The sequence below is a fragment of the Wolffia australiana genome, chromosome 10 (genome assembly GCF_029677425.1).
Source record: "Wolffia australiana isolate 7733 chromosome 10, ASM2967742v1".
Lineage (NCBI taxonomy): Eukaryota > Viridiplantae > Streptophyta > Magnoliopsida > Alismatales > Araceae > Wolffia > Wolffia australiana.
In genome coordinates, this window is record NC_135844.1 from 12,230,211 (window position 1) to 12,248,432 (window position 18,222).

The 18,222-nt window shown below is 40.4% G+C and overlaps 1 pseudogene across 1 annotated transcript; it reads left to right on the top strand.

Moving 5' to 3' along the window:
• Positions 1–15,596: 15,596 nt before the first annotated feature.
• LOC144708373 (cytochrome P450 89A2-like) lies at positions 15,597–17,342 on the top strand (annotated as a pseudogene). Its single transcript, XR_013582771.1, has 2 exons — positions 15,597–16,307; positions 16,388–17,342. The product of XR_013582771.1 is annotated as a cytochrome P450 89A2-like (transcript).
• The last annotated feature ends 880 nt before the right edge of the window (positions 17,343–18,222 follow it).

Sequence of the window (18,222 nt, forward strand, 5' to 3'; positions counted from 1 at the left end):
AGTTCACTGAATTGATCTGTACAAATCCCTGAATGGTATTATACTGAACTGTCAATCAGGTCAATTGTGTAAGTGGTCCTTAGACCTGAGACACTAAAGACGTCTTATGGATCGACAGCTGTACTTTGACTATGGCCAACGGGTCTCTAATCATGAGATTCTAAACGGTCTTAGTTCGGGCACATCAAGAAGTTTACGACGAGGATTGAGTGGTCAAGATGGGATCGTCCACCCTCGGTATTAGAGATGACAGCTCAAGGATGACAATGCGATGAAGTCTTTGGCCAAGGAAGTGAAATATCAGAGAAGAGTTCTCCGATGATTTCCAAATGCATCAGTACTAACTCGGATGACCTATTAGGGTTTAACAGTTGATCATACACTAAGTCGTCCAAGGAGCATCAAGTGGATGAGGGACTATACTTACATGGTAACCGATGATGAACAGGTTCCATGAAGTGAGTCAATACACACTCATTTGTATCTTCTAGAACACGAGGTGTAGCTTGGCCCCCCACGTGTTGGAGACTCGACTTATCGATTGGGTTAAATCGATCTGACATTAATTAATTTAGATGATGATGTAGTTAATTAATTTGGAAGGCCAATAAAGGTTATTGGGCTGCTGGAGTCATTAATTTTATTGATACATGGGCCTAGAGGGTCACACACAAATGGTCTTTTGGACGTTAGAAAAATACCCACTTAACATAAATAGGGGAAGGCCTTGAATGAGATTCACCCAGGCCAGAATTGTTTAGCGGCCTTTCCCTTCTTCTTCCCTCTCCTAATACCCCTCTCCATGCCTGGTGCGATCGGAACGGCATAACGACGATGATGGAGGTAAAATGGGACTCGTCAATGAGAAGGAGGAGATTCAACATGCCGATGATTGCATGGATATGTCTACTGGCTGCACACTTGAGCAGCTTGAATCGTCTCACTTCAGGATCCAAGAAATCATGGATGTGATATGTGTAAAGGTACTTCATTTAATGGTTTTAATAATGTCATTTGATTATGTTCAAGTCTTCCGCAGCGGAATGTTTTGATTTGTTCATCCATGTCAAGGCCACTAGAAGCCAACACTCTCTAGGTTTATGTATCATTATAGTTAATAACCTTAATGGCCCAATAACAATTATTAGGCAACCTTAATAATTAACTAAATCAACTTATAGATTATTTGACAAAGGATCATTTTAACCCAATCAGTAGGTTAAGTTTCTAGCCCGTGGGGTGCCAAGCTACACCTAATGCTATAGAAGATATCGAGTAGTGTTTGAAATCTCATGTGGAACCTTTACCATTGTCGGTTGGGGGGAGAAGTTATAGATACTTTTCCAGACTTTGTGTCCGTATATGTATAATCCTTCATATATGTTAGTCTCTCAAATGACTTAGTGTAATGTTAATCGTCAAACACTAATCTGTCATTCGATTAGTACTGAGGTGTAAAGGGGATCATTGAAATACTTTCTCCAATATCTTCACAATCCTTGTAAGGAATTTAGCTGCATTGTCTTCCTTGAGTCAATCTCCTCTTATAATGTGATCCCGCTTTGACCGCTCAATCATCTTCATGGACTTCTTCCTACATTTGAGCTATAAATTGTTTGAATCTTGTGGTTAGAGACTTTAGTGTCTCAGGTCAAAGGATCACTTGTACAACCGTGCCATGACACAACATAATTGACATTTAGGTATAATACGATTCGGGGATTTTTTTGATCAATTTAGTGAACTGTGTCTCCAAAGAGCACCCACTATCTATCATTAGTGTTTCCACACTAATAGCCATAGGATCAATCATATTTATTGTATAAGTAGGATCATATAATGGTGTTCTATTAGAATAACTTGAAGTCCCTCTTCACTATCCATTGAATAGGTATATTCAAAATACATGTTTAAAGACTAACAATCATTCTATTATGATCTCATCATAATTCACTAGGTCATTGCACATATTCATTGATTTCATTATAAACTTCACACTTTAATAAAATTATTTTAATATTTTATTCAATGAATTTAAATAAAACATGGTGGTGTGATTTTGCTTTACGTCTACATGATATTTATTAGAGAGCAAATCTGGGCTTCGAGCACAGCAGTGTTATAAACATAAGACAAGATATGTGGTACAATTGACCAAGGGATGGTCCAAGGGTCGCAGCCCATGGGCATACAATGCCCAGCTCTAGGGATGCTTGGAGTGGCAATGCCCACATGTGCACGTGCACAGGTGTGGGCCTCAAGGCACTAGGTTGCCACTACCCAACAGTGCATACTAAGCCTTGTCTCTACATTCCTGTGTGGGCCTTGTGCCTAATGTAATGTCTACGACCACCGATGTATATATACTCTTGTGCTAACAAAACGCCTGATATTCTGCTAAGGGCCTATACATACCTCATACCTAAAGAAATTTCAAGCATTCCAAAGAGACTTAAGATGCCAAAGGGAAGGCTATTCAATTTTCATGTCCACGTGTTACTGTCGATGCACATCCAATCTGAGCATTGTTTTTAGTTCTAAATTTGACCACACGGCAATTGGTATCAGAGCTAGGTTGGAATCCTCTTCCAACACTATTGTACCAATTTCTTTGAAAGAGAAAATAGAGTTTGGAGGAGACTTAGATCTGCTATGATAAAGGAAATGCCAAAGGGCTGCACTTGAAGCAAGAACTAGGTGCAATTGGCTTTGACCAGCATGATATCAAGGCCAGAATGGAAGAAGCGGAAGAGGTGAGCTTGAGGATGTCTTAACTAGAGACTAGACTCAAGAGAACCAAACATGCAACTCACCGCTTGCACTACGTTATAATAGAAATCACAAAGATCATGTTGTATTTGAAGATGGAGATGGCAAATCAATGGAGGACAGAGGCACCCACCGCAAGCCCCCATGGTGGAGAGGACCGGTGGGCTGTTCCACCCCCAAAACCATTCAGTACCGCTTAGAGGTAGGAGGATGTTTCTGACTTCCTTTGTGATTTGCAAGGACATTTTGAACTGATGGGCACCTCGGAGGAGAGGAAGGTCTTGATGACCAGCTTCTTACTTAGTTGAGATGCCAAGATCTGCTAGTGCCAATGTTTGATAGACGAAGACCAGCATCTGACCACATTTGAGGAGTTCGCACAAGATCTTAAGGAGATTTTCAGGATGTTCAACTCTTCTTGATCTTTGAGATGAGCTGAACAACGTCAAGATGATGGGAGTTCTAAGGGATTATGTGAGGAGATTTTCCTCTCTACTCCTGAGGATCACTGGCATGCCGAATGAGGACAAGCTCTATCACTTCGTTAGGGGACTCCCCCTCTATGCCCAGACTGAGATGGAGAGGAGGCACTACCAAAAATTGCAGTTTACCTACAAGGTTATGGAGGGCCTCATTGACCTCTACACCAATAATACTGAGAAATGAAAGGAGAAGTTGGAGAAATGGGGCGGTGGAAACCCTGAGCATAGTGAATGATCTTTGGGCTCAGCCATCCCTTGGTCTGAAGAGAAAGGTTAAGTCGTACAACAAGAGCCATTTGATAACGTGCAAACTATTGTATAAATATCATGCATAATCATAAATACCTGCATCTAAATGTCCATATTCTAATTTTAACATGCTTTAAACTGATTAAAATTACCTTTAATGTGAATTTATGAATTTTCAAAATATTCTGGAATTTGTACAGATTTATTTGACTTTAGATTCATAAAGAAATTAATTTTAGATGGCAAATTTATAATTGCTAATGATGTTTCTTAATATTTCTAGACTTTTTCCCATATTTTCTCACATTTTTTAAATATTTGCAGAGAGATTCCATCCTTCACGTGGAAGGCAAGATGAGATGGCGACAGCTAGAGGAGAGAGAATTCATTTGTCATGATTCAAGAAAATTGAAACCTTGATATCTTGAGATTCGACTGTCAGATCAACATGAAATTTTGAGGGTTGTTTTTTTTCATGTTCTTTCAATATACTGGAGGGATTTCTGTAAAACAATGTTGGGAGGGAAAACCCACTTTGAACTTGCCCTAACCTAGTTGGCCAAGAAGGACACAACAAGCTTTTGGAGTCAAATTTTTCTGCAGTTCTTGAGTTAATCTGGTGAGTTTATTTTTCCCTCTTTTCTTCCTCTTGTTTGTTGCCAAAACACCAACCATGGACAAAATATTCATGCTTTAGGAGGAGTTATTGAGGGGAGAGCATCACCTTAGTTTAAGAGTGAAATCTAAAATCAAAAACAAATTAGATATGTCATCTACCATATCAAGGATCTAATTTAGATTGAATCTATTAGTAATTATATATTGTTTAGTACTTATATTCAGTTTCCCTCCAAGATCTTGATTCCCTCACGGGAGAATCAATATCAAGAAGGGGTAGGATTTCTTTCCATCCATTTCTTCACTTAGGTATTGATCCTCTCAAGAGGATCAACCCCTAAACACTACAATCATTCTCACCATTCATTCAGGTGATCTAAATCTTCATGACAAGGTTCAAATACCTTGATCCCCTTCTCTCATTTAGCATCATCTCTCTAATTATTAGGCATTCTATTAGTTCATACAATTTCTAGCTCCTAGAACCATAAAATAGATTCAGATTTTAAGGACAGTTGCCTCCTTGTGGATCAACCCCTTTCTCATTCTATACTTTCTATATTTTGAAAAAGGAAATTAATAAATTTATAGCATAAGCTTAAATCCAAACGACACACGTAAACTTGCATTTAATCACACCATTTATAGGCTTATCATCATGACAAGGGCAAGAGCCAAAGATAAAGTATCATCGGTCTCTATTTAGGATGATACATGCATTTAGGAATTGCGCCAATATCTAAGTCTACTCCGTGTATAGGTTGGGTTCAACCTGTTTAAGCCGCTATTTCTCTTCATAGCTTTAGATATTTGGGGTTTTAGGAGTATAGATGATTGAATTCTTACTCTAATGAAGCAAATTTGGAGTCAAAGGACTTGAAATGTGAGGGATATGAATATTTAGTTTTTCATGGGATTTTATGCAATTTTCCAAATTTTTATAGCAAAATTTACATGAACAGATGGTACATTGCATTATATAATGGATAATAGAATACAACACAAAGTATGGAAGGCACATGGCATTATCTAATGGATAATAGAGTGCGCCACAAGATATGGAAGGTGATGCAGAATGATTAGGACTGACATGGGTAGAAAATGCTAACTCAAGTAGGGATGGATAAAACAGACCACAAATCAACACGATTGACTTTGAACATTTAAATACGATGAAATGTTGATGGTGCAGCCCCTTTCCTTGATCAAGGGTAGGAGGACTTTCTTACAACCACCACGGTGAAACTAAAGCTCCAAATCCAATATCTCGAATGGTCGATCATGAGAAGATTCAAACCTATTCAACTAAGTTCAACGGTGGTGGAAAAATAGACGAGAAACACCAGACAAGAAACACCGACACCAAAGAGGGAAGAATGGACCTTTGGCACAAGAGTAATGCGAAGAGGCAATCTAGGAAATTCTTGACGCATTGTTGGCAGGGCGAGTGACGTCCACTTCATCAGGGTGTCGCGGATCCAATTGTGCGGTCAGTTGGGGGGGGGGGGTCAAGGGGGAAGTCGCCCCCTTGTGGGGTTTGGGGCAGCGCCGCAAAACCTAAACGGTACATGGGGCGTGCACTTGCAAAATGAGGGTCTGAAGCCTTTGGATACAGAATGCGGGGGCCGCGTGGGCAGGCGACTGTGCATGGTGGCTGCGTGGGCAGGTGGCTGTGCGCTGCCGCGGCGTGGGGGGCAGCTGCGCACGACATGATGGTCGCATGGACGGGCGGCTGTGCTCGGTGGTTATGTGTGCGCTGACGATACTGGTAGGAAGGCCTCCTCTCGACAACGGTAGTGACAGTGGCGACTAGTAGCGGCGAAGTCGGCAGCAGAGAGGAGACTAGGGCAAAATTCTCTTAGAAGAAAACTTCAATTCCAAAAGAAAATTCACCAAGTAGTCCATTACAGCATCGGCCTATGTATAGGCCTTGGAGGAAAGAGAAAACATGAAATAACTATAAATAAAATTCAAATCTAATTTTAAACAACGCTCGGACTCCTGTTCTGAAGTTGACGTTAGAGACGTGTCATGACACGGGACGTCTTGTACGGTAGTAGTGTCACGTTCGATGATAGTGCAAGGTTGTGTGCACCATCAGAAGGTATATGGCATTATCCAATGAATAATAGAGAGCACAACAAAGCATGCAAGGTATATGGAATTGTCCAATGGATAATAGAGTGCACCCCATTGGTTCAAAGAAAGAGGCAATTATCACCCGTTACTTCAAAATATGATCAAACAACCCAAAATGCTCCATCTTGAAAGATGAGGCCACCGAAAGATAAAGGAGAGTTCAAAGGCCTATTCCCACCATTTTTTGATGCTTCGGAGTGACGGGGAAGCAAGATTCAAACGAGGAACGTGGTCATAGCTAGTCTAGCATCACCCGGCCTAGGACGGGCATGTGATATGATATATGTGAGGAGTCAAACACTATTCCATTCTTGTAATCGATTCTATTATTGAATTAGATTTTATTTCCTTTTGGTTTAGTTCAATTTAATCATCTTATAACAAAAAATCCAACAGTGACTCTCATATCTCTTCTCCCAATGGTTCAAACTTGATTCCTCATTTCTATAACCAAACTCACTCCAAAAACCCTTAAAACCCAACCTGTTATACCTAGTTATATAATAGTTCGATCTCCATATTATCTTACATTCTCTCTTCTTTCCACAATCTCTCATCTCTCACCTAAAATCGTCTTCCTATAATCATTTTACATATTTTCAAAATGACCAAAAATGCCCTTGTAACCTTAAGTACATGGAGAAGCAATACTTTGTGCACAACAAGGAGATGACTGATGTGGTCTACTATCTATGGGCGTGACATCACTATCTCCTTGGGGTGCACCAATCAAATTTTAAGGGGCAAGAATGTTATTGGATTGTAAAAGAGCATTATGGATTCATTCCCTGTGGTTTTCCAACATCCAGGCACCTGTTTCGTCCATCTCCATCATCGAAAATTGTTTGCTAGCAACAAAGGTGATACCCAAGAATGAAAATATATGAGATTTCCCTTGGTCATCAGATTTAAATTTAGAAGGGTTTAACAGTTGTCTAAATCACAGCCATGGACCCTCATAAGTGGCAGTGATCCTCTACCCACTTCAGCATAGAACAATAAGTATCCTGTGGGCCATTCACATCCTTGAACAATGAAAAAACATAGTTAATGGCAGGATTGATATTTACAGTTTAATAATCTTTAAGATGATTGACAGTCACTCTTAAAACACATATTTTAATTAAATCTCATTTTGACATGAGCTTCAAGCCGTGTTAATGATAAGCCCATTCAATTTCTTTGTGGGTTTGTTCACAAGGTAGCCCATGGTCCTTGGTTAGCTTTTAATATTCACCTTGGCCTGGCATGCATTGTATCTCTCCTTTGGTGGCAGCAGCCTGGCAATGCTCCTCTACCGCCCTTGGTTGAGGCAGCCTATAGACCTACATTAATGCCTATGTGTGCGACTGCGGCCAGTAGGGATCTTCATTCACTTGTGGCAGCATCTTCTACTTAGCATGTTCTCATAATATGGAAAATATTTTTTTTGTTATTGCAAGGAAAGTTCAAACATTGAAATGTACTTAAAATGTCTAGGTTGTATTTCTTGTCTTATTTTTGCTCAAATCATGCCAAATCCAAAACAATATGAAAGCATTTATAAAATGTGAATCAATGCATGAAAATGAATTATCATTTAAACACAAAGATATATGCATCATGATTCAACTTTTTAGGCACGATTTTACCTAAAAAATTAAAAAATACATGCATGAATATTTGATATGTCAGAGCGTTCCTCTGACTTATGGAAGTTTGAACACTTGCTGGAGGAGCAATGCTCGTAGGCATGAATGCAGGGTTGTGGGCCGGGGGGCATGCTTGGAATTGCAGTGCTTGCAGGTGTGCATGAGAGGTTTCTAGCAACTAGGCATTGGCACACCACTACCAAATAACTAGGCATTTTACCTCATGTAATAACTATGACCACCAATGTATCTTTCCTCATGCGGTAATAAAATGTCCTAGTGTTCTGTTAAATACCTAGCCCTACCTCCTTAGTCTCAAAGAAATCTCAATCATTCCAAAGAGACTTCCATGCCCATGCATTGAGGCCAGTGAGCTTCAATCTGAGCATTGTTGTTAGCTCAGGATTTGACTGTGTGACACCTGAAGAGAGGTAGATAGATCTCTCTTTTCATCCATCCAAACCATACAAGATAACTTAAGTGCTGGCAGAACAATACCTAGCTAAAAAAGCAATAAAAATGCATAATAAGTAAAATTTTATATAAAAATAAAAAATAATATAAGACGTTAAATTAATATAAAACAAAAAATAATGATTGAATAGAAGAAATAATAAAAATAAAAATCAAATGATAATTGAATAGAAGAAAGAATAAAAATAAAATCAAATGATAATTAAATAGAAGAAAGAATAAAAATAAAATCTAACAATTGGAAAAAGAAACAAATAAATAAATAATAAAAATCACTTTAAATAATAATAATAAAAAATAATATAATAAAATATAAAAGAATGAAAAATAAAAAATTAAACTATAAAAATAGTTTAAATAAAAATTAAAACTGCAAAAATATGAAATAAATAAATAATTTATAAATAAATAAATAGTGTTTACCTAGTTATTTCTTTGATGTAACATGGAAGACATCAAAGCAAAGGTAGATAATAAAGCATACCATGGATTACTGAATGGCTTCCTCAGTACAAAAAGTCCATCACTTTAGCTAGTCTTCAAAGTGCAAAGGTTGTTGAAAATGACAAACAGGCCCAGCTGCGGGCATTGGTGCATTGCATGGCATTGTCATTTGGGAATAAAGGTTGAGGCAGAAAAGGCACCAATGTTGGCATATCATGTGGGGGAGATTTGAAAGTGGTTCGCAATAAGTGAATACGTCACCATTCTAGATGAGGCTTAAAATTGTGGATATAGAATAATAGATGTAGAGATGAAAAAATAATTTACATAAAAGATAGAAGAGCCGATCATGTTCAAAAAGCACTCAAGATTTGTATAGTTGAATAATTATTTATAGATGGATTTGTTCAGCCCCTTGTCATAACGATTTCTTGTGAGATTCTCACTTTATTTTTTTGCCTACATGTCCACATTTAATGGGAGATTTTATAAATTTTGAAGTATCATTCAGGTAATGTGTCCATTATTTTATTGGTAGCTTATTAAGTGTCGTATGATTGATTCAATGTCGAAGCAACTCGAATGATAACCCCTACCCTTTAGAATAAATCACCATATGAGGTGTTGTATAGAGTTGCATGTTTACTCGTTTTATTTTAGATGGATGTTTACTTTAACTTTTGGATTCTAAGGCCTTGATATAGATAAAATCTTAGAACAATCCACAACAGAAGGCTTAAAATGAAGTCATAATAACATCATTAAAAACATTGAATATAATCATCTAGGAACGAAACACATCTATGATTTCTTCGATCCTCTAGTCATTCGTGTCCTACTATTCATATGTGCAGCCTCTAGACATACTCACACAATCCTAGTCATGTTGAATCTCTTCCTTCACCTAAATGAACTCCGTTCACACTCCATCATCGTCGTTACACCATTCCGATCACATTGGGAATGGAGATGAGCTGTGGAGAGAAGGGAAAAGAAGGAGAAGGCTATTACAACTCTTGCCTGGGTGAATTTTTTTTGGAGCATTACCCTATTTACAATAAGTGAGTACTTATCATAAAACCTCAAACTTTTAAGTATATATTACGACGTCCAAAAGACTAACTGTGCATGACCTTATAGGCCCATGTATTAATCTAGTTATTGACTCTAGTTGCCCAATAACCTTTATTGGCCTTCCAAATTAATTAAAATATCATTATATAGATTAATTAATGCCATATCAATTTAACCCAATTAATAGGTTGAGTCTCCAGCATGTGGCTGCCAAGCTACATCTTGTGCTCTAGAAGATACAAAGGAGTATGTATCCAGTCACTCTTGGAACATGTCAACCATCGGTTATCGTGTACGTATAGTCCCTCATCCATAAAATTTGCCTTACGCTTTATGCTTGAATACTCAATCATCTTCATAAAATTCATAATATTGTTTATATTCTATGATTAGAAACTCATAGGTCATAGTAAAAGTATAACCATCCATCCACAAGATGTGTTTGGTGTCCCAAGTCTAAGAACCACTTACACAACTATGACGTAAATCAATCATGATTAACATTTTGGTGGAATACCATTCAGGGAATTTGTATGAATCAATTTAATGAATTCTTTCCACTAAAGAGCACCACGATCTATCCTTATTATGTCAAGACGAGTGACTACCAAACTCACAATAATCATCATATAAGTGACGCTAGATAGTGCTTTTCTATATGGATACCTCGATGTCCTTTTTGAGTATCCTTAAAAAAGGAATGTTTTGAACATATGTTTAAAGACTAGTGATTATTACTCTATCCTTGTAATTTGTTGACTCTGATCATGTTTTAATGGGCTTCATAATGAGCATCACACATGCACTATGATGAATACACTATATGAACGAACATGGAATGAGATATAGAATGTGTTGGCTTGCTGGCAACATATATTTCCATCATTAACCATATTTGAGACTCTACACATGGCATACATTATATGTCAGGTTTTAAAATTGGATTTTTGTTTTAAAATCCAGTTCATATTTTTGCTATGTTTTGTGTGTTCCCTTTTTTTGAGTTCTAAGAAACCTTTAGCCCTGTATTTGAACATAAAACACTTTGATTGCTTCTACAAATTCCCTTAGTGCTAGATGAAAATTCCATCAACTAGATGTTTCCAATGCATTTCTCCATGGAAATATTACTGAAAACATATCATGGAGCAACCCCTTGGTCTCAACAGTCTGACTTTTCTTGCCCATGCATGTTATGTAAAGAAATCAATTTTTGGCTAAAAAAAACTCCCAATGTCTGGTTTCAAAAATTTACGAGATACATACAACAAATTCGCTTCATTGGATCCAAAACAGACATGTCTTCATTCATTTAAGCCACATTTTGATAACCTGTTTTCTAATTTATCTATGTTCCTTATATCATATTTATTTCTCAAAATAATTATGTTGAGCATCTGTCACACCATCTAAAGTAGAACATTGATATTCAACATTGATATTTCTTAGATCTTGAGCTGATTCCCGAAGCTAATATTTATACTCTATCACAGTCTAAACACATATCTTCCATGTTAAAACGCACAAAAATGCAACATAGCAAGCTGTTCCGTGCCCACTCGGCTCAATGATTGACCAAAATCAGTGAACTAATTACTGAAACAAAATTTAGAAGCATTGTGGGATCTCTTTAGTATGTCACACTATCTCAACCCGGCATAGACTTTGCCATCCATAAGAAACATAAAGAAGCATATATCCAATTATGCCAATTAGAAAGCATAGATCCAATCATGGTTTTTTAATTTTTTTTATTCACATTTCTCAATCAATGGTTTATTGCACTTTAGAATGAATTTCTGATTGTTATTGATTTTTATGGTATTTAACATAATTTACGACATTAATTTGGTGAAAAAATAATTATAAAATTCAGAAAGTTTTTATTTATATTATATTAAATATGTTAGGGCCTTGTTATATTTTTAGAATGATATTATGGTTTTTCTGGATTTTCTGGTATTTTGTGGACTTTTATAAATAAGAAAATATAATTTTGAATCAAGTTAAATATTTTAAATGATTTTGTTAAATTTTATACTCCTCTAATTGCATGCGACACTTTCAATTTCTCACACAAACCAGAGGAGAGACAAAATTGGATGACTCAAGAGTGCTCCAATTTCAAACAATAATCTAGGAGGAGTTTCGAGCTGAGATTTTGAGGGCAGCTACATCTTTACTTCTTATCCCCATCTACCATCTTGTATCTATAAATAGAGCAGCCCATTCTTGTAAAAAGATACCCTTGGATCTTGTTCCTAATTATGATTAGCTGATTACTTTGATCATTAAAAATATCATTCGGGTATGTTCTTAAATTGCACAACTGAAGGAGTGAAGGAGTGACGTCCGATCAAGACTCCTGAAGGAACAATACTAATCCGCTTGTTGGGCACATGACCACACTGTAAATGCAATTTTTGACATTTTTTTATTCATATGTTCACCCTTTTTCCTAGGTTATCGTCACCGATACCTAAGTTTCCACTAACAAGACCACCACTACCAACTGTGCCATTCATCGATATGTATCCAACTCCATCTTTGTCAATGAGGTGATGGCAAAGTTGTCTGTAGTCGCTCTGGTCCACTGCTCATTAACACATATCTGGCATCATTTCTGTCACAATCAGAAGTTTAATCTCTTTCATATGCTCCACTGCACTCATGTCCACCTCACTCAACCATCACCTAGTGCCGCTGAAGCGCATTGGGTATTTTAATTAGAATTAATTATAAACTTCTATTAAAATTCCAAAGTTAATCTTTCAAATTCGAATGAACTAGGTCATTAGGATAAATATTATATCACTAATTTAATACTCTTTTTAATAAGTTTTGACTAGTTTGATTTTATTAAATTAGACTTAATTCCTGAAATAAATATAAAAATGCAAAAAATAGATTTTAAAGCTAAAATTCACTAATTCGCTACTTGGTCGATGTGGATCCAACCCATGCTTGTAGTGTGCTTGTAAGAAAAGCTAGAAAAATTATTGCATCACCCAGAAGCCTTAAATGACATATTTAACCCTAATTTTTGTTTCACCTGTATACCTTGGTAAGAACCCTATCTCATGAAGTTCAAAGAAACAGCCGTCTGTGGCATGATCTGGTACCGAATAAAAGGCATGGGTGACTACCGTGTCTGAACTCATATGTCATATGGGTTAAATCTCTTCTCCATGAACTTCAAGTTAGCTCCAATACTCTGGTGTGATAATATCAGAGCTACCACCTTGGAACTACTCGGATATTTCATGCCAGGACAAAATCATGTAGAGTGTTGCTGACTTGGCAGCCGTGTCAGCAACACTCTCAGCCAATATGATATAATTTAAGAGTAGCTAGTAGTAATTGAACATGTACCCTTATACTCGTTAGAGATTAGCCGCCAGTTAGGATCAAAGATAGATGGCTAGGATTGGAACGTAGATACGATCAAATGCAGCGTGTCTCCTCTCTCTACCTGTTCTTTCTTAATCTTCCTTCAGGATCTTCGACCTTTACATGATATCAGAGCTATATATATTAATGTTTATAGAATCTACATGTAATAACCCGATTGTTCGACTATGACCTAATTCAACTGCTCTTCTTGCCTGTCTCTACCTTCTCCCTCCTCTCTATTATTTCTTCTTCTTCCTTCAAGATGTTCAATCTTTACAGGCATATGCGCCTTGCATAGCCACGGATGGATTGCACATCATTCGCTATACTATTCTTCAAGCATGCCTCTTTTCCCAGAAAATTTTGATCATCATGAATCTATCTATTACCGTTATTTTAATTTCCTAACTTCACCATTTTTGGGAAATTTCCTCCATGAATAACTTCGAATAATCGTTATAATTACGTGGACTATTCTCCCACCGACAACGACGAGCGCTTCCACAACCACTGGCTCAGGGAGTTTACAATGGACGCGAGGACAGATACTTTGCCAAAGATTAAATCCCCTTTCTTTCTCTCGCATCGCGTCCTTGTGTAGATTTCCCTGTCGTTTACCACAGACTCTCTCTCTCTCTAACGAAGATTTGGTTCATCTCCTTTCCCCTACTCTTGCTCTCTGTCTCTCGATCTCTGAGAGAGGTGCCGTGCCAAGTATCGTTTTTCTCTTTCGCTCTCTCTTATCTGTCTATCAATCTCCCTCTTTCTCTCTCTCTAGGATTCTCCTCTCCATCTCTCTCTCTCTCTCTATCTATCTAGCTATCATGCTCCCTATCATTCTCTCTCTATCTGTCTATCATTCTCGCTCTATATATATCTGTCTATCATTCTCCCTCACTATCTGTCTATGCTTCTCCCTCTCTCTTTCTCTCTATCTGTCTATCATTCTCTCTCTCTAAATATCTGTCTATCATTCTCTCTCTCTATATATCTGTCTATCATTCTCCCTCTCTATCTGTCTATGCTTCTCCCTCTCTCCCTTTCTGTCTATCTATCTATGAATCTCCCTCTCTCTCTATCTACGAATCTCTCTCTCTGTATATCTATCTATGAATCTGTCTCTCTGTCTATCTATCTATGAATCTCCCTCTCTGTCTATCTATCTATGAATCTGTCTCTCTGTCTATCTATCTATGAATCTCCCTCTCTCTCTATCTATCTATGAATCTCCCTCTCTCTGTGTCTATCTATCTATGAATCTCCCTCTCTCTATCTATCTATGAATCTCCCTCTCTCTGTGTCTATCTATCTATGAATCTCTCTCTCTCTCTCTCTCTATCTATGAATCTCTATCTCTCTGTCTATCTATCAATGAATCTCCCTCTCTCTCTCTATGTGTATCTATCTATCGATCTATCTATCATTCTCCTTCACTCTCGATCTGATTCCAAAAATGTACGAATTGCGTATAAAATAAAATAATCGAGAGCCGATGCTATCGAAAAGTAAATGTAATTCATAAAAAAATCAACAATGTGCAATCAACACAAATGGAATGTGATGGATTCATTAAAAAAGGCATTTACGATTACCATTTGACATAACAAGTGACGCCAGTTAAATCTCATTCGATTATAATTAAAGAATGTTTAACGTTTGAATACAAATGGGCCAAGGAAACAAGCAGAATCGCCGTAATACGTTAAACATGCCTCTCTCACTCAACATCCTTTCCTGCATTTTTGGTCAACGGGGTATTAATTTCTTAAGACCCCGACCCTTCAACCAACCCTACATACCTCAAGCTGAAGTAGTCTGAACCTGTCCCTTTCCGACGATTCATGTATCTAAATATCTATTAATTCCCCCGTTCACCAAGTGAACTGTGCGAAAAAAATCAAATGAGCCACAAGCCAGCCTGCATCCGGGGATTGATCTCAGAAGGGTTGACGTCAGAGCAATTCAGACCAACCAAATTCTCTCTATTTCGATAATTATTTCCTTTTTCTGGATCCTAACATGGATTGTAATATTTTCTTGCATGACTTATTTTCTTGTGGTTCGGCTGCCTACCTTCTCTCCATAAACAAGATGGAGCAGTTCAGACCAACCAAATTCTCTCTATTTCCATAATTATTTTCTTTTACTGGGGTCCTAACATATATTGTAATATTTTCTTGCATGTCTTATTAACTTTTGGTTCGGCTCCCCGTCTATGTCCATAAACCCGATGGAGACGGCATCTTAAAAAAGAATTATTTTCTGGTTATCCATCTCTTTCACCAATCGATAATTTTGAAGCGACGACGAGTCACGTTGAGATTTATCGTCACGGCTTCTCTCGCTCATCCGTCCGTTGAGAGATGGAGGCGTGGGCGGTGGCCGTCGTCTCGGCGTTGCTCTGCTTCGTTTCTGCGTCGTTCCTCCTCCGCCGGCGGGCGGCACGGCCCCGGCGCCTGCCGCCGGGGCCGCCGCCGCTGCCGGTCATCGGCAACCTCCTCCTCTTCCTCCGCTCGGGCGGCGACTTCGCGTCGGTGCTGGAGAAGCTCTTCTCCGAGTACGGTCCGATTATCTCCGTCTATCGGCGCGCGCTTCCCACCATCGTCGTGGCCGACCGCGACGTGGCCCACGAGATGCTCGTCCAGAATGGCGCCGTCTTCGCCGACCGGCCGCCCCAGTCGCCGGCCTTGCGGCTCCTCACCGCGGACCGCTGCCAGGTCTCCGCCGCCGAGTACGGGCCGCGGTGGCGGCTTCTCCGGCGCAACCTCGTGTCGGAGATGGCTCGCGCCAGGCAGAGCGCGGGCGCCCGCGGCTGGGCCCTCGGCGCGCTCCTGGACGAGCTCCGCGGCTCGGCCGGGGCGGTGGTGGCTCCCAAGGAGGCCATTCAGTACGCCATGTTCTGCTTGCTGGTCTTCTTGTGCTTCGGGGAGAGGCTGGACGAGAAAACGGTGAGGGCCATCGAGAAGGCCCAGCGGGACCTGCTCCTCTTCTTCCAGAAGCTCGCCGTCTTCGAATACGCCCCGAGAATAACCAGGCAAGGCACCCCTTCTTATAGTTTAAATCTTCTCCGGTTATTTATAACATAATCCGGCTGCTCGCTTCATTCATTCTCAGGTACCTGTTCTGGGGGCGGTGGAGGCGTCTTCTCCAGCTCCGGCAGCGCCAGAGGGAGATTTTTCTGCCTCTGATCAGGTCGCGGCGACAGAAGAAGAAGAGCGCCGGGAATTCCGCCGAAGAAGAAGAAGAAGAGAAGAAGAGCCTCGACTTCTGCTACTTGGACTCCGTCCTCGACCTCGAGATGCCCGAGCGGGACGGCGGAGCAGCAACGAAAACAAGAGGGAGAAAGCTCGACGACGAGGAGATCCTCTCCCTCTGCTCCGAGTTCCTGAACGCCGGGACGGACACGACCTCCACGGCGCTGGAGTGGATCATGGCCAACATCGCCGCGAACCCGGACGTGCAGGAGAGGGTCGCCGGGGAAGTGGGGGGAGAGGGGAGCGGCGCGTCGGAGGAGGAGCTCGAGAGAAAGCCGTATCTGAAAGCGGTGATCTTGGAGGGCTGAGACGGCACCCGCCGGGGCACTTCGTGCTGCCGCACGCAGTCACGGAGGAGGTTGTCGTGCGAGGGGGGTACGCCATTCCCAAGGGCGCGGCCATCAACTTCGCCGTGGGGAAGATGGGGCGCGACGCGGGGGTGTGGGCCGACCCGCTGGAGTTTAGGCCGGAGAGGTTTCTTCCCGGGGGCGACGGCCACGACGCGGATATCACGGGGAACAGGAAGATCGACATGATGCCGTTCGGCGCGGGGCGGAGGATATGCCCCGGCATGGCCCTCGCCCTGCTCCATCTCGAGTTCTTCGTCGCCAACCTCGTCCGCGAGTTCGTCTGGGAGCCCGTCGACCATCGCCCCGTCGACCTGTCCGAGAAGCCCGAGTTCACCGTCGTCATGAAAAACCCCCTCCGCTGCCGCATCTCCCCTCGCTCAAAGAACACCTGAACCTTTCTAAACGCCGAAACAATACCTGAGGTTATCATCGTAGTAGAATAAACTCTCGTCGCCGGTTGTCGAATGACTCAAGACTACTAACTTAGAACCGCGGCGGTGAAAATAAAGCTCAAAGTTCAAAATCAAGATTGGACAATCAAGAGAACACGCCAAGCTATCTCACTAACCATTTTTACTAAGTCCAACAGCAAAGGAAAAATATTCTGGAAAATACTGACGAACTAATACAGATCACCAGGGGGGAGAGTGCACGGTGTTGGATGGTTAATCTTGCTTCAGTGAGATGATGATTTGAATAGGTCAAGGAATGAAGTAAGTCAGCAGGGATCACTGGTGTACAGGGAGATGTGGGGGCAAGAGCTGACTTTTAGCAGCACAAGACTGGGTGTTGTAAAACAATGCGACGGTGTCGTCGAATTGGTTTTGCAACACAGTAAATAGATGAATGTGATGTCGGGATTGAATGACGCAAGTTTTAAATAACAAAAGATAGTTCAATTCTTGCCCATTTAGGACTATGGTCAGAAGGGTGACACGAGAAGTCTGAGTCCGGACAAAGCTCCCGATGACCCGATGGATCTGCGCGAATACCAACGAAGAAGGGTATGCAATCACTGTCCGAAAGTGTTCCAGCCTTCGTCGATAACGACGACTCTAATCCAACACCAAGAATGAATAATCCCCTACTCTCAACAATCGTGGTGGATAATCCTAATAATCTAGACGGTGGAGGAACGTTGAATTTGGCAGTGAAATATGTAAGTAAGCTTTAATTTAAAAGGGGTCACAAGGACGATGTGACCTGTAAGCGAAGACATGGATGTGAGCAAGTCGCTGATGATGGTATCGTTCGATCGAAGAAGAAGCCTCGTGGTCCAAGGCCGGACCACAATGAGTTCAACAGGACACAGAAGTTGGGACTCACGACACTGCCGACTGTGTAG